At 39.2% G+C, this 15193-nt stretch overlaps 1 pseudogene; it reads right to left on the bottom strand.

Annotated features, from left to right (window-relative positions):
- LOC119516030 overlaps window positions 1-15193 on the bottom strand; it is a 600140-nt pseudogene that overhangs the window by 480788 nt on the left and 104159 nt on the right.

The raw sequence follows: 15193 nt of genomic DNA, 5'->3' as shown, positions 1-15193 counted from the left end.
AAAATGGGCATAAGATATGAAAAGACATTTCCCTGAAGAAGAAAAACAAATGGCTAAAAAAAGACATGAAAAAAATGTTCATCTTCACTAGCTATTAGGGAGATGCAAATAAGACCACAATATGCTATCATCTCACACCAATTAGAAGGGCTGTCATTAAATAAACATGAAGCTAGAAATGCTAGAGGATGTAGAGAAATCGGAACTCTTATTCATTGCTGGTTGGATTGTATAATGTTACAGTCTGTGGTTCCTTAGAAAATTAGATATTGACTCACCCACTGACCCAGCAATTTCACTTCTTGTTATATACCCAGGTCTGAAAGCAGTGACATGAACACATATTCACACACTGATGTTCATAGCAGCAGTATTCACAATTGGCAAGAAATGGAAGCAATCCAAATGTCCTTCAACAGATGAGTGGATAAACAAAATGTGGTATATACACATGATGGAATACTATGTGGCACTAAGAAAGAATGAGGTCATGAAACATATGACAACATGGATGAACCTTGAAGACATAATGCTGAGCAAAAAAAGCCAAAGAGATATTTTATGTTACCACTAATGTGAACACAGTGAAAAATGTAAAATAAATGTTTTGTATTGTAGAATGAAGGGGACGTAGAGATAGACAGCAGCTAGTGAAAGGGTAACAATAATCTAATAAGAAGAGATAAGCTATTGAGGGTAACCTTAATGTTATGGGAATACTCAGGAATGATTATGGTTTGTAAATTTTGGGAGGTATGGTAGGAACATGTTGGAAGCAATGTAGTTATTTTAGGTTATTTGTTTTTCTTATTGCTTTGTTTTGTTTGAAATGGTTTATTTTTAATTTTTTGATAAATGAATTAAAAGAAAGAAATGATGTGTCAGAAGAAGCAAGGGAAACAGGGTCCCTGGAGGATCTTTCTTCTTTTTGTCTTTTATTTATTATTAAGAAGAGGGAACAAATTCTGAAAAGAAATACTTCCTGGCCACCCCCTGCACCTATCCCTGGTTTGGGATCCTGGGTTCCATGGTCCTGAGTGCTCCACACAACCCATCCCCCTCCCAACAGTGGAGGTTTGTGTCTGGGCTCCCCTCATGGTGCTCTCTGCCACACACAACTGAGTCCTCAGCTCTCAGACTTCAGGGACATGAAATTTTATGCAATTAGAAGCAAGGCCCAATTGGAAAGGAGGGTTACCAGAATTCCCACAAGGTGGTAAGTGAGATCTCCTGTCTGATTCCTCTATAGAGGTTCCAGGATGGTGGCATCCAGTCTTATAGTTGCCTGGCAGGAAATGGTATAAGTATTTCTAGTAAAACTGACCAACACAAGATTTACAAAAATAATATGACAGCGGTTAAATGTGAGTTCCTTCCTGATCTTGCCACAATTCAAGAAGCCTTGGCAACATATAAAGACACTCTACTCATTTTCTTTGTGACTTTCTCTAAATATGAAGCATTGCTAATATTATAAATTTTGAGGTAAGCTGTAAAACAAAATATGGATACAAAAACAAGGATAAGGAAGCAAATACTTGGATATGAAATAAGTTGGGAGTATGGGAACATATGGAACAAACAATTTTATAACAAATTTTATAATAAATTGAATTGTAATAAGTTATTGAAAAAATAAAAAGAAAAGCAAAGATCCAAATTCCTGAAATAGAACAGAATGCTATAAAATAAAGGTGCAAATAGGAAAGAGAGTGCACTAATGTATTTTAAATAAAATTGAAAATTTGAGTGAAAGATTTTGAAGATTAAGTTCAGATAATTCCAGAGAATATAGAGCAAATTTTTTTTTTTAAAAAAGAAAGAAACAATTAGAATAATTTTCAATCCTATGGCTATACCACATATTTTTTTTATCCTTTACTGTGTTGAAGGACATCTTGTTTTCTCCTAGATTTTGATGATTATAAAAGAAGCTTCTATGAACATTCATTTGTATATTTTTGAAGAAATGAATTTTCAAATAAGCTGAGTAAATAAGAGCACATTTGCTGGATTGTATGGTAAGACTAGGTTTAGCTTTGTAATTACCTGTCAAACTGTGTTCAAAGTGGCTGCACCATTTTGGATTCCCCCAGCACTGTTTTTGGTGCTGTGTTCTGTATATTCACCAGCAAATGGTATCATCAGTTTTGTATTGGGAGGGGCAGAGCATGTAGCTCTGGCCAGGACCTTACATGTTCTGGAGCCACTGGTGGTGAGGACATGCACCCAAGGGAGGGAGGTCTGTCAAGTTTGAAGCCTTCTGTTTTCTCTGTCCTGCTCCTGATGGTCTGTAGGGGGCACTCTGACACTGGGGTGACCTCATTCTTCTCCACCTATCATGAAGTTTCCTGGTCCTGCAAATGAAGTTAGTCTTCCATCTGGTTAATGATCAAGTACATAAGAGGAAATTCCTCAGCCTTTCTGACATGTTAATGATGTCCTGACATGGGCCTTGCCTTGAAAAGCTTGAGGTTTAGTCCTGATGAAGATTCCTTAATCAAATTGGAGAGAAGTTGGAGATCATGACTTGTATATCCATTCTAGTTCTCTGGTAAACCATGTTTCAAAAAACGTGTTTTTAATGCCATGTGATTTAAAATTAGTGTTTAATACTTTAATTTTAAACCTTCCCTTGACCCAACTTCAGTTCTGGCTGAAGGATTCAGTTCCAGGTAGGGACATTCAGGGCTGCTCAGGTCATATGAATCAAATGAACTGCTTTTGAGGTTTACAGAGTGGAAATAGTGGGCGCATCAGCAGCTACTCAGCATGCTTGCTTTGCACATCTCAGAGCTGCAAATGGGGAAATAATGTCAGGGAATCTAAGGGCCTCCATAAAACCAGACTCTTTTACTAAAAACCAAGCAATAAAACAAACAAAAACAACAAAAATGTTGATTTGAAGCTCAATGGCATATAATCTGAAATTAGCTTGTGCATAGGGACTGGGTAGTGGGTTCTGCAAGAATGGGTAGTAGACAGGTAGGAGGAAAGAGGTCTACAGAGCAACAAAAGAAGGGGACTGGTGTGTTGGGCCACTGGGGCAGGAGAATAGGAGGAAGGAGGATGTGTGTCCTCAGTTGATGTGGATATGCTGTATTCTGACAGTGACTCACTCAGTTGTGTTATAAATTTGGAATCACTGAAGAATTGAAAATAAGAGAAGTAAATGTATTTATTAAAATGTTCTTTTAAAAGGTAAAATACATTTTTCAAACATATGATGAAATTTTATAATGAATACTGACACTACTATATGTAAAGTTAAATTTCTTGATCACTTAAGACCTGTAAGGAGTTTGCTAAATATTTAAAAAGTTTACTGTGCACCTTCTACTTTTCCCATCACAACTCTATGAGGTCATGTTGAAATGCTCCCTAAGAAAATGTGGCTATTTGTAAAGATCCAGCTCCTTTAATAATTATCAACCATTCTGAGTCAAATAAAGAGAGGGAGGAGCTTAATGTCCACAATAACTTCATCTCTAGATGGTACATTTTATTTAGAATAAACACCAGTCAGGATCAGCCAACCCTGCTGTTGTGATTAGGGAGGCACCAAGTCACTAGGCTCTTTGCTCCACTAAGGTCTGTGGTGTCCCCCTCTCTGTCATGGGTACCCAGGAGCACCTCTGTGAAATGTCATTTTGAGGCAACTAAGGTGCTCCTGAGGGCAGGATCTGCATGTCTGTCTTCTAGTTGCATCAGGCAGCAGAGTCCACCAGTGAGTGGGTGAAATGGACCCCATGTCTTTTGGAGTCTGGGGTCCACTCTCAGGAGCTTGCTGGGCTGTCAGGATGCTGACACATTGTCGTACAGTAGCAGAGGAGCTGGTCCATCTGTCCCACCAGAAATAGATCCTAGACATCATATACTTCACTAGCAGGAATAATATCAAGCTTCTCTCATCCTAAGTAAAACATGTAGCAAAACTTGAAATGCTTGTATGGTCCTCTTAAAATGTGCATACATGATTATTACAATTGGATTCTGACCACTGGCTATGGGCCCTACTGACTGCAGAGAAAGGGCTCACAGAGGTAGATATTACAGAGGAATGGAGGTACATGTGCACAGATGCTCTGTGTAGAGATTATGTGCTTTATATCAAAATATCCATCAACAATTCAACTTCTTCCCTTTGTAATCAAAACAATTGCCTTGTCTTTTTCTTAGAGGCAGTGAAGGAGAATTTCCTAAACAGACTTTTTGAGGACTCTGTAGCAGGTGTGGAGCAGGGTGGTTGCAGCTGGTTGGGGAGCTTGCTTGGCTGAGAGTGATTCTTCAGAGATAGGGGCAGCTCTGAGACTTCAGTAATCCAACCCTCACAGCTGTGCTTGATGAGGCAACAGCCAGGAAAATGCATCAGGCATGAACATGAAGAGGAGCTTACCAGGGCCAAATGTTGAGAGATGGGATTTGATAATAAAACCTAAGTATATAGTTTCTAACATTTTATATAAACATAACATTTTATATAAATATATAAATAGGTGTATTTATACATATGGTTAGTCTACACATATGCATGTTCACATTTATATACATACACATGCACACGTGTATGCACATCTACTTATACATACATTGGCACATATATATGTACAATACACATATATGTAGTTATACACTAATATACACATAAACACTTAAACACACAGGTACACATACACATATATTTCATGGATCCTACAAAGTCCCACTGGAAGGAGACCAGACATATTTTTTTTCTGTACAAGATAAATAGGGGCAAAAAGGCAGAAAGGACAGGTGAGAGTCCCAGCGAAAAACATTGGATCTTAGAGAAAACAAGATCAGACAGGGAGAGGAAAGAACACACACACATCCAAAAACTAAAAACCACAAAAGTCTCTTCCTGTACTTGGCCCTCCTCCTTTTGATGGCCATTTTTCTGGTGTGTCCCGAGTGCCCCCTGGTGGTCCCAAGCACCCTCTGCAGCCCAGTGCCTCCTGTACCCTGCAGGGGGGGTGTGTCTGGGCTAATCCTGACTTTCCCTCACTGTGCCTCTCACACAGTAATATGTGGCCCTGTCTTCTGCAGTCATGGAGCTCAACTGCAGAGAGAACTGGTTCTTGGATGTGTCTCCAGTGATGCAGCTGTGGCTTTTGAGAGATGGGCCCTAGTATGTGTTCCCATTGTGACATATATGCCCAATCCACTGCAATCCCTTCCCTGGGGATTGGTGGATCCATTCCCAGCAGTAACTGCTGGTGGTGATGGAGAATCCAGAGACAGAGCAGGTGAGGGACAGGGTCTGTGAAGGCTTCACCAGGCCTAGTCCTGACTCCTGCAGCTGCACCTGGGACAGGACACCTGAGGACAAGGAGAAACTCAGTGAGTCACAAACAGACACTACAGCTCATGGCCACATTTCTGAAATCCTGGGAATTCTCACATGGGGGAACCACCAACAGGCAGAGCAAAAGGTAGAGCAGATTCTTTTTTCTTCTCCTTGAAGTTCATGTCTTCTTTGGACCCCTGTCCTGAGTGAGAAGTCAGACTGGTTTGCCCCAGTTTAAGGCTCCTCCTTCCCTACATGCCTCAAGGAGAGATTTGCATGTGGGCAACCCTGAACCTACAAGAGGGGAGCAGGAAAAGGAGAGGACTTGGGGTGCATGAGGATATATCTCAATACAGTTATTTACCTATTTCTCTGACCCTGGCTGAGAGAAAAGTGGTTTGATTCATGTATAAGAAGGATTATGGATAATCCAGTAACAAGATGTTCCAGCACTAGGATGGATTTCATCAACTTGGAGTAGGAAGGACGTGTATTAAGATACAGATGTTGATTAGATGCATTTAGAAGAATAGTTTACCTGGAGACCTGTACCTCTTCTCATATATGCAGGAAAAAGTCAAAGTTTCCTAAACTCACAAGAGCAAGATAGTCAAGAATTACAGAAAGTATAGCATGTAGAAGCTAAGATACTCTTTTTGGAATTGAGGCACAAATGATTCATTGCCAAAAATTTCAAAAGGAAGATGTATTTGAATTCAAGGAAATTATTATGGAAACTCCATTGTCTAAGTGCATGTATTTGACATAAAGTCATATTATTTTTAAAATGCCTAACCTGCAATTACCACTCAATTGTTAGATACATTCCAATTTGATCTTACTACCTTACATTAGATGTGATCAAATGGCATTAGTAAGATATTTGTATCTTTGAATAACAACATTGATTATCTCACATTTTCTAAGGGGCATGGATTCTTCACTGGCTTACCTTTATGGCTTTGGTTTAAGGTCCTTCATGAAGCTGCAGATAATATGTTGGCCCCAGCTTTAGTTGCCTTCAGGCTGAAATCTGGATAGAGAACAATTTATCTCAAAGCTATGTGATAATAATTATATGTATAAATTTGTATTTCTCACCTCTCTTTTCTTTTCCACAGATACACCCATGCACACTCCCCCATTAACCTTCTCATGAAAAATATTCATGTGTTCCACAGAAGTATGTTTTCAGAAACCCCTCATATGTAACTGATTTTTAATTTAAACTATACCAATGATGCTTTCTTCCTCTTGCTCTTGGGAGCAATCATTTTCCTCACATGCATCACGTAGGCCAAGAGATTCAGTCAGGGCAGCATTATGTCCAGAGACTTGTCACTGCCCAGGGCCCAAAAACACCTGGCCTCCTGTGTGTCCTTGCTCAATGGCCCACAGCTTTGCAGTGCCTCTCCGATTCTGAAAGACCCTTTAAGATGTTTAAAGAGAAAAATTTGACGTTCAGTGACAAAGTAAAGACCCAAAGTCCTGGAGAGAAGAGGGTTTCTGGTAGAATTTGTGGTAGTAGAGGAAACACCGTCATGATGAAGAGACAAGAAGCCCCTCTCCAGTCACTGCACTGTCCCAAGAACTGGGCCTCTTTGTGCATAATCTGAGCAACCTCTGCAGGGAATGGTGACTGTGGCCCTGCACAGTGATGGCTCAGCTGCAGGGAGAGCTAGTTCTAGTGTTGTCTCTGAAGACTGTGTGGTGCATGTCACTTCTATCACATTGGATGATGAAAACTCTTTTGACCTTTTCCCCAAGTCAGTGTATCCAGTGCATACAGACATGAATCCTAAGACATCTCAGAGGAGCCCATAATCCCTGCAACTTCCAATCTCCCCTAAACTCCTGCAACTGTACCTCACTTTAAATACTGCAGTTTCCAGGGAAGGAATGCTGAGATGTCCAGTCACACAGCAGTGGTATCACTGTGTCTCCCAATTATGTGGATATTTTACCTTAGAAAATATTCAGTAAAAAATCCCAGCCCAGAGTCTCCATGGTTTTGCCAGTGAGTCCTTCTGAGGGCTGCAGGTGTTGATGCTATGGAAGTATCCATCTACAGAAGGTCCATGCTTCACATTGACCTCCACACAGATAAGGTACAGAAGATCACTATGTCAACCTGAGGATCCTCCTTGGTCACACAGAGTAGGGTCCCTGAGCTCTGGCCAGTGGTGATGGGAAGGTAACTGGGATTCCTGCAGCTACTGAGCAATCTGGGTATCTGTGCCCATCCCCACGTTTCACAGGACCAGCTGCCACCTCATTGTCCCTGCATTCAGTGCTGATAAACATCATGCTACACATCCTGCACATCTGAACCAGAGGATGGGGTAGGAAAAACATCCATAATGAATTGTAGGAAAGGAAGGGTGGGTGATTATGAAACATCAAGGGCAATTGGGCCACTCTGAGAGGGTTTAACATTTATGTATATGAGAAACAATAATAACAAGAAGAGGGCAAATAGATCAAATACAACAAAACTGGAGATATCAAATCACCATTTCAAGAACTCTCGGAAAACTTTAATTGGAGGTGTGGGTGGAAACTCCCTTAAGCATAAGAGAAAAAGAATGACTGAAAACTGAACAAAATTTAAAATCTTAATAGAATCAAAAGAACGTAGGTTTTCTGCAAATCAGCCAGACATGAACTGAATGTGATAAACTTTATGGAGGATTGTGGAGAGTGAATGGAGTAGGAAGTTCCAGGACTCAGTCCTTCCAACAAACTGGTAAACAGGCAGAAACTCACTGAAACAATTATTTTGAAACTCCAGATGTCAAAAAGCCCTGTACAGCATCCAAGAACGATCAAGAAGAAGAGGCTGATACATTAAGGAAATGGACAGCAAATTGCTTTCTCTACCAGTGCCCATCTCCCAGCCTCACATCAAGCACCTATGGATTATAGCCCCTGGCTAGATTGCTAATGAGAGAAAGGGACAAAAATTTTCTTCTCCAAGAACAGGGCATGGTCAGTCACCTATCATGGTTTTTATTTACAAAATGGATTGCTGGGGGAAGGCTCTAAGTGCAGCCTTTGTTTCATATCATCACAGACAGGGGAAGCAGCCATTGTTTCATTCCTACTGACAAAGGCATCAGCTGCCACTGTATCAACGCTCCCCAGACAGGGACTGCAGTAGTAATGCTTTCTCAGGATTCTATGGGGAAGTTAGTTAGCAGAAGAACTGCATCTGCTGAGGAAGCTAGCTATGCTCAGCATTCTGGAACTGTCAGAGAATCTCTTGGTTTCTTTCCTAATCCCCTCCCAGGGCACTTTGGGGCAGGTCTGTGCCCCCTTCTTGGGTACCTGGCCCTTTTTTGACTGAGAAATACTGACTTGGGAACATCCTCTCTGGTAGGCCCTTTCTCTCAGAATTTGCTTGCTAAGCAAGAGAAGCTTGAGGCAACAAAGGAATGTAAGGAATGGACAATCTAAGGCAAAGGATGGCTGGCTTAAAACACCTGAGAGAGGGATTTCTGTCTCCTGGGAATCAGAGGGGACAAGGTCACTCTTGTGAACGGGGGAACAGGGAGAACACTGCACACTGGATTCACACTGTATCAACAGACATTTCTGACAGGAGGGCTGAAGCTAAAGAAAATATCTGTCTTATCACCAGCTGGTAACAAAATTGAGAAACACACCCCAGGGAACAAATCCCAGAGAAAATATTTAAAAATGTACAGTTTGCAACAAGAGTTCTAGACAAAAACAAACAAACCAACAAAAAGATAGGAGATGATTACCCATCCATAAAAGATGAAAATTGAGAAAATATCAATGAAGAAGAAAAGAACAGTGACATTCCAAATGGAGCTTTAAAAATAACTTAGTAATCAAGGGGATTAAAGAAAATACAGAGAAAGAACTAAAGGATAATAGGAAACAATGAATGAGAACACGAGAGTCTTAGTAAAGAAATAGAAATTTTAAAAAAAAATCAAACAGAACCACTGATATTGGAAACCACAATAACTGAGCAATTAGCCTTTCTTAGAAGTTTTATTATATTCTTTCTTCTGTGTTATCCCATGAACTCCTTCAAACAATAATTTAGCTTCTAAAATCCAAATGACTAGTGTAAAGATGCGTAAGGAATATTGAAGTGGGAGTTCTTCCTAATCATACAACTTTTACATTTTACACATAAGAAGATTCAGTGTATAGGTGAAAAGATAAATTCCTTAAGTCTTTAATTTTAGATTTATTTATTTTAGATGTAGTTTTCTGAGAGTAGTGACATATGTTAGCTTTCCACTAAAGGGGATCAAAGCAGTGGTTTTTACTGCAGTTCTTTATACTGGTGCATGGTATGGTTTCACATACTTTAACATATGAAGTTGTGCTCATAAATATGCTCATCTTTTGAACAATCATGAATGGTTGTTATTTAAGTATTTAAAACTTAACTTGTTTTCACTTGTGTGTGGTGAATGAAATTTGTATTATTTTTAATAATCACCATCCTACCAGCAGATGTTATTACAACTTATATTTTTTCTGTGATTGATCTAATGTTTCATGTGTAGATGAGTAAATAAAATATATTTAAATTCCATTAGAATTCTACTGCTGAAGGTCTTTATTTTTTTCTGCTTTAATGAGAGAGAGAGATATCTGTAAACATATGAAGACTATTTGACCCCACAGTGTAATCAAATCATGTTCTAACAAGTCTCTTAAGATAGCTTTTTTCTGAATGCTTGAATTTCACATACTTGCATTTCACAGTTGTAATCTGAGGTCAAAAAATGCTTTTGTGGATGTATTGATTTTTGTCAAAACATTTAGCTATTTCCTTTCATAGAATTTACTTAAAAGTTTTCTAATAGCAAAAATAGCACAAGAGCAGATTGTAGCTAGCAGAAGAAAAAAGCAGTGAAATTGAGGACAAGATACTTAAAATGATTTAGGTTGAGGAGCAGAAAAAAATAGTTAAAATGAAAACAGCCTAAGACAACTCTCTCCAACAAGACAACAATATATGCATTATGGAAAACTCAAAAGGAGGATAAAGAGAGACAGGGGCAGAAGGAGTAGTCAAAAAATAATGGGAGAGCTTCCAGAAGATGGTGGATTAGGAGAAACAGGGCAAACAAGAATTCTTTATCCAGCAATGCTCTCCTTCAAATTTGAGGGATAGCTTAAAATTTTCACAAACAAATGTTGAAAGAATTTGCTAACAAGTGACATGCCCTACAAGAAATACTAAAGGGGGCCCTACCAGCTGACAGCAAAAGAAAGAAGAGAGAACTTGAGAAGATGGTAGTTAGGAAAAACAGAGCAAGGGAACACCTCCATGAAAAATACTAGTAAAAGCCAGAAAGTCACCTAGAGTACCAGTTCCAGTGATGCACCTGCTGGACAAGGTCTGCTAAATCCATGGGGACTGTGCACTTGGTGAAACCAGGAGTCTGCATTCTGAAATGAGTGAGTGGGCCTGCTGAATATCTTGCAGCCACACCACAGTGTGGGGAAACTGTGGGTTGGCATTTGGAGTTGGACTAGTTCTTTTTTGAAAACCCAAAAGTGACTGCAGATATGGCAGTGAGGACCACACAAGCAAGCAAGGTGGGAGTGGTATCTCCACAACCTGTGAGTCCACCTCAGTATCTAGCATGGATGGTAGCCTTTCATGCACCCACTGCTAATTGTCTCAGAGCTAGGAAGGCAGAGATTAGCCAAAAGGGGAGGAAAACCATGCCGCCTGCAGCCATCTTTCTGATGGGCTGGGAGCACCCCTGCCTGTGCCAGCACCACAGCCCAGAGCTTAGCAGAAGGCCCAGTGCAATGGGAAGTGTTTCCAGTGATGTGTGCACATGCCATGATGTCTGGCTGGACAATAGCCTTTCACACACCCACAGCTAACTGTCCTGGAGCTAGGAAAGCAGAGTGGTGCAAAAAGGGGGAAATTAGCATGCCCCATTCAGCCATCCTTTCAGCAGGCTGGCAATGCCCCTACACAGCCCAGCAGCCCAGGACTTCCCTTGAGAGTTGGTATGCACTTGTGACATAACACAGCCTTCCCTCAGCAGAGGCCCTAGAAGTGCATGGCTTGGAAGAGGGGTCCACTTGGAAATCCCAGGGACCATAGGCCAATACCAAGGACTTGTGGGTCAGCAGCAGAGACAATCTGTGGTGAGACCAAACTGAAGGTTTACTTTTGGAACAGCCTTAAATCTCCAGGAACACCTGGGAGGTTTAATTGTTAAAGCTACCCTCACTCCTTAACTGCTCAGACACACATCCTACATTCAGGGCAGACAATACCAACTACACATGGGAAACTGGTGCACCAATTGGACCCCACAAGAATCAGACCCCCACACACCACAAAGACAAATTTGGGGAGAACTAGCTTGAGGGGAATTGGTGGCTCACAGATGCCACCAGCTGGTTAGTTAGAGAAAGTGTATGCCCCCAAGCTGTAGAATTGACAAATTAGAGAGGTCTTTGAATTAGCATAGATATCCTAAAAGAACCCTATGAAGTAAGCAACTGCCAAGAGGTCAAAAACTACAGAAAATTTTAAAGCATATGAAAAAAACAGATTATATGGATAACCAAAACCCAAACACCCAAATCTAAAGATCAGAGGAGATGCAGTACTTGGAGCAATTAATCAAAGAACTAAAGACAAGCAACAGGAGCATGGCACAGGATATAAGGGGCATGAAGAAGAGCATGGCACAGGATATAAAAGACATGAAGAAGAGCCCAGAAGAGCATAAAGAAGAAATTGCAAGAGTAAATAAAAAAATAGATGATTTACAGAAATAAAAGAAACTGTAGACCAAATTAAAAAGATTCTGGATACTCATAGTACAAAACTAAAGGAAGATGAACAATGAATCCGTGACCTGGAGAACAACAAAATGGAAAATGAAAGAACAAAAGAAAGAATGGGAAAAAAATAAAAAAAAATCAAAATGGACCTCAGGGATATGATAGATAAAATAAAACATCCAAATATAAGACTCATTGGTGTCCCAGAAGGGGAAAAGAAAGGTATAGGTCTAGAAAGATTATTCAAAGAAACTGCTGGGTAAAATTTCCCAAACCTTCTACACAACATAAATACACAAAGCATAAGTGCCCAGCAAACTCCAAATAAAATAAATCCAAATAAACCCACTCTGAGACATATTCTGATCAGACTGTCAAATACTGAAGAGAAGGAGCAAGTTCTGAAAGCAGCAAGAGAAAAACAATTCACTGCATACAAAGGAAACAACATAAGACTAAGTAGTGAGTACTCAGCAGCTATGGAGGTGAGAAGGCAGTGGCATGACATATTTAAAATTCTGAGAGAAAAATTTCCAATCAAGAATTCTTTCTCCAGCAAAGCTTTCCTTCAAATTTGAGAGAGAGCTTAAATTTTTCACAGACAAACAATGTTGAGAGATTTTGCTAATAAAAGACCTGCCATCTTGAGATATTAAAGAGAGCCATACTGACAGAGAAACAAAGAAAGGAGAAAAAGACAATATGTCCACTTTAATATTTGTTTTTGTGTGGAGAGAATTCACTGATCTTTTCATTCTCCTGTAGTTGGAAGTCCCACCACAATAGAAGTTTATATTTGTCTTACAATTTTTTCCTCTTTGCTTTCTTTTGGATTATCACTATTTTAAAAAAAAAAATTTTCCCCCCAAATTAGTTGGGAACTTACATACCCTATTTTTATGCTTTATGTGGTTACTTTAGATATTTTAACCTGCATACTCATCAAAGTCTAAATTAATGTGTCCTAATCCTCATGAACACAGAACTTTGGGATATTTTAATTTCAATCACTCTGTGTTGTTGTAAATTTTAAAATTCTAGCTTTTTTTAAAGCTTCATATGATGTTACTATGATTATATTATACAGTTATTCTTTTAAACTTACCTCCATTTTTACCATTTTCTTTGCTCTTCAATCCTTCTTGCATCTCAAACCTTCCATTTGGGATCATTTTCCTTCTGCCTGAAGAATATTCTTTCATTCTAAAATGAGTTTACTGGAGATAAACACTCTCAGTTTCTACTTATCTCATATTGTCTTTATTTCCCTCTCATTCTTGAAAGAGATGCTTTATCTTGTTATGGTAGATTTGATAGTATTTTCTCTCAGTATACTGAAGCTATCTGCTGCTTTCTGGTTTCCACTGTTTCTGTTGTTGAATAGTCAGATTTTGCTACTTTTGAAATACTTTTTGATCCTTTTTTCTTTGAAGTACTACTTTTGGTCTTTCCCTCTGTCTGCTTTAACAATTTTCTTCTTGTCTTTGGTATCTGCAGTTTCAATATAATATATTCAGGTATGAATTCATATTATTCCTGCTTGGATTTTATTGTGTTTCCTGAGATGTATTTTTTTAAAATGCATAAAATATAGTCTGTCTTATAGAATGTACAAAAATGCATAAAATATAATGTACAGCTTAATAGAATTTTACCAGCACCATAGAAGCCCTCTGGCCTTCTTCCCAATCAAGCACTCCTTATTTTCCTCTTAAAGCAATGACTACCTTTATTTTTATGATAATAACATCCCTGTTTGCTTTTTCTTTTAGATTTCTACTACTTAACTTTGCATCCATAGTTTCATTTCAGCTGTTTTTAAACTTTATGCATATAGAATCATAAGACAATTATTTTTTGTCTGGCAATAAATAAATAAATAAAATAAAATAAAAATATTTCTGATGGGTGTGGTAGGAACAAGTTCACAGAAATGCTGGTATATTAGGTTATTTTCTTGGGGTAGAGTAGGCACATGTTGGAAGTAAAGTAGTTTCTTAGGTTAATTGTCTTTTTCTTCCTCCCTTTTTATAGTTTGTCCAAAATGTTTTTGTGTTGTTGTATTTTTTTTAATTTTTTTGATATAGTTGATTTAAAAAAAGTTAATTAAAAAATGAAAAATAATATGCAGAGCCCCCTTGAGGAGCTGGTGAAGAATGAAAGGGTGTTGGGCTTCCCCACCTTGATGGTTACTGATGTGCTCACAGATATTGGGGACTGGTGTTTTGATGGGCTGAGCCCTCTACCACGGGACTTGCACTTGGGAAGACTGTTGCTGCAAAGGAGAGGCTAGGCCTGCCTATAATTGTGCCTAAGAGCCTCCTCCTGAATGCCTCTTTGTTGCTCATATGTGGCCCTCCCTCTCTATCTAAGCCAACTTGGCAGGTGAAATCACTGCCCTCACCCCTATGTGGGATATGACACCCAGGGGAGTGAATCTCCCTGGCAATATGGAATATGACTCCCAGGGAGGAATCTAGACCCAGCATCATGGGATGGAGGACATCTTCTGGACCAAAAGGGGGAGGTGAAAGGAAATGAAATAAGCTTCAGTGGCAGAGAGATTCCAAAAGGAGCTGATAGATCACTCTGGTGGGCACTCTTATGCACAATATACACAACACTTTTAGGTTCTAGTGAATTGGAATAGCTAGCAGTAAATACCTGAAACTATCAAACTACAACCCAGAACCTATGAATCTTGAAGACAATTTTATAATAATGTAGCTTATGAGGGGTGACAATGTGATTGGGAAAGCCATAGGGACCACACTCCCCATAGTCTAGTTTATGGATGGATGAGTAGAAAAATTGGGGAAGAAAAAAACAGGACCCAGTGTTCTTTTTCACTTTAATTGTTCTTTTTCACTTTAACTTTTATTCTTATTATTTTTGTGTGTGTGGTAATGAAAATCTCAAAGATTAATTTTGGTGATGAATGCACAACTGTATAATGGTACTGTAAACAATTGAATGTAAGCTTTGTTTTGTATGACTGCATGAATTAAAAAAAAAGAAAGGGGAGAGAGGACTGGAGAAGGACACAAAACTAGAGAGTTTTACTAAAGGTACATTAAAGTA

Source organism: Choloepus didactylus, chromosome 19 (assembly GCF_015220235.1).
Source record: "Choloepus didactylus isolate mChoDid1 chromosome 19, mChoDid1.pri, whole genome shotgun sequence".
In the NCBI taxonomy this organism is placed as follows: Eukaryota; Metazoa; Chordata; class Mammalia; order Pilosa; family Megalonychidae; genus Choloepus; species Choloepus didactylus.
This window is presented reverse-complemented; position numbering and strand designations above follow the sequence as displayed.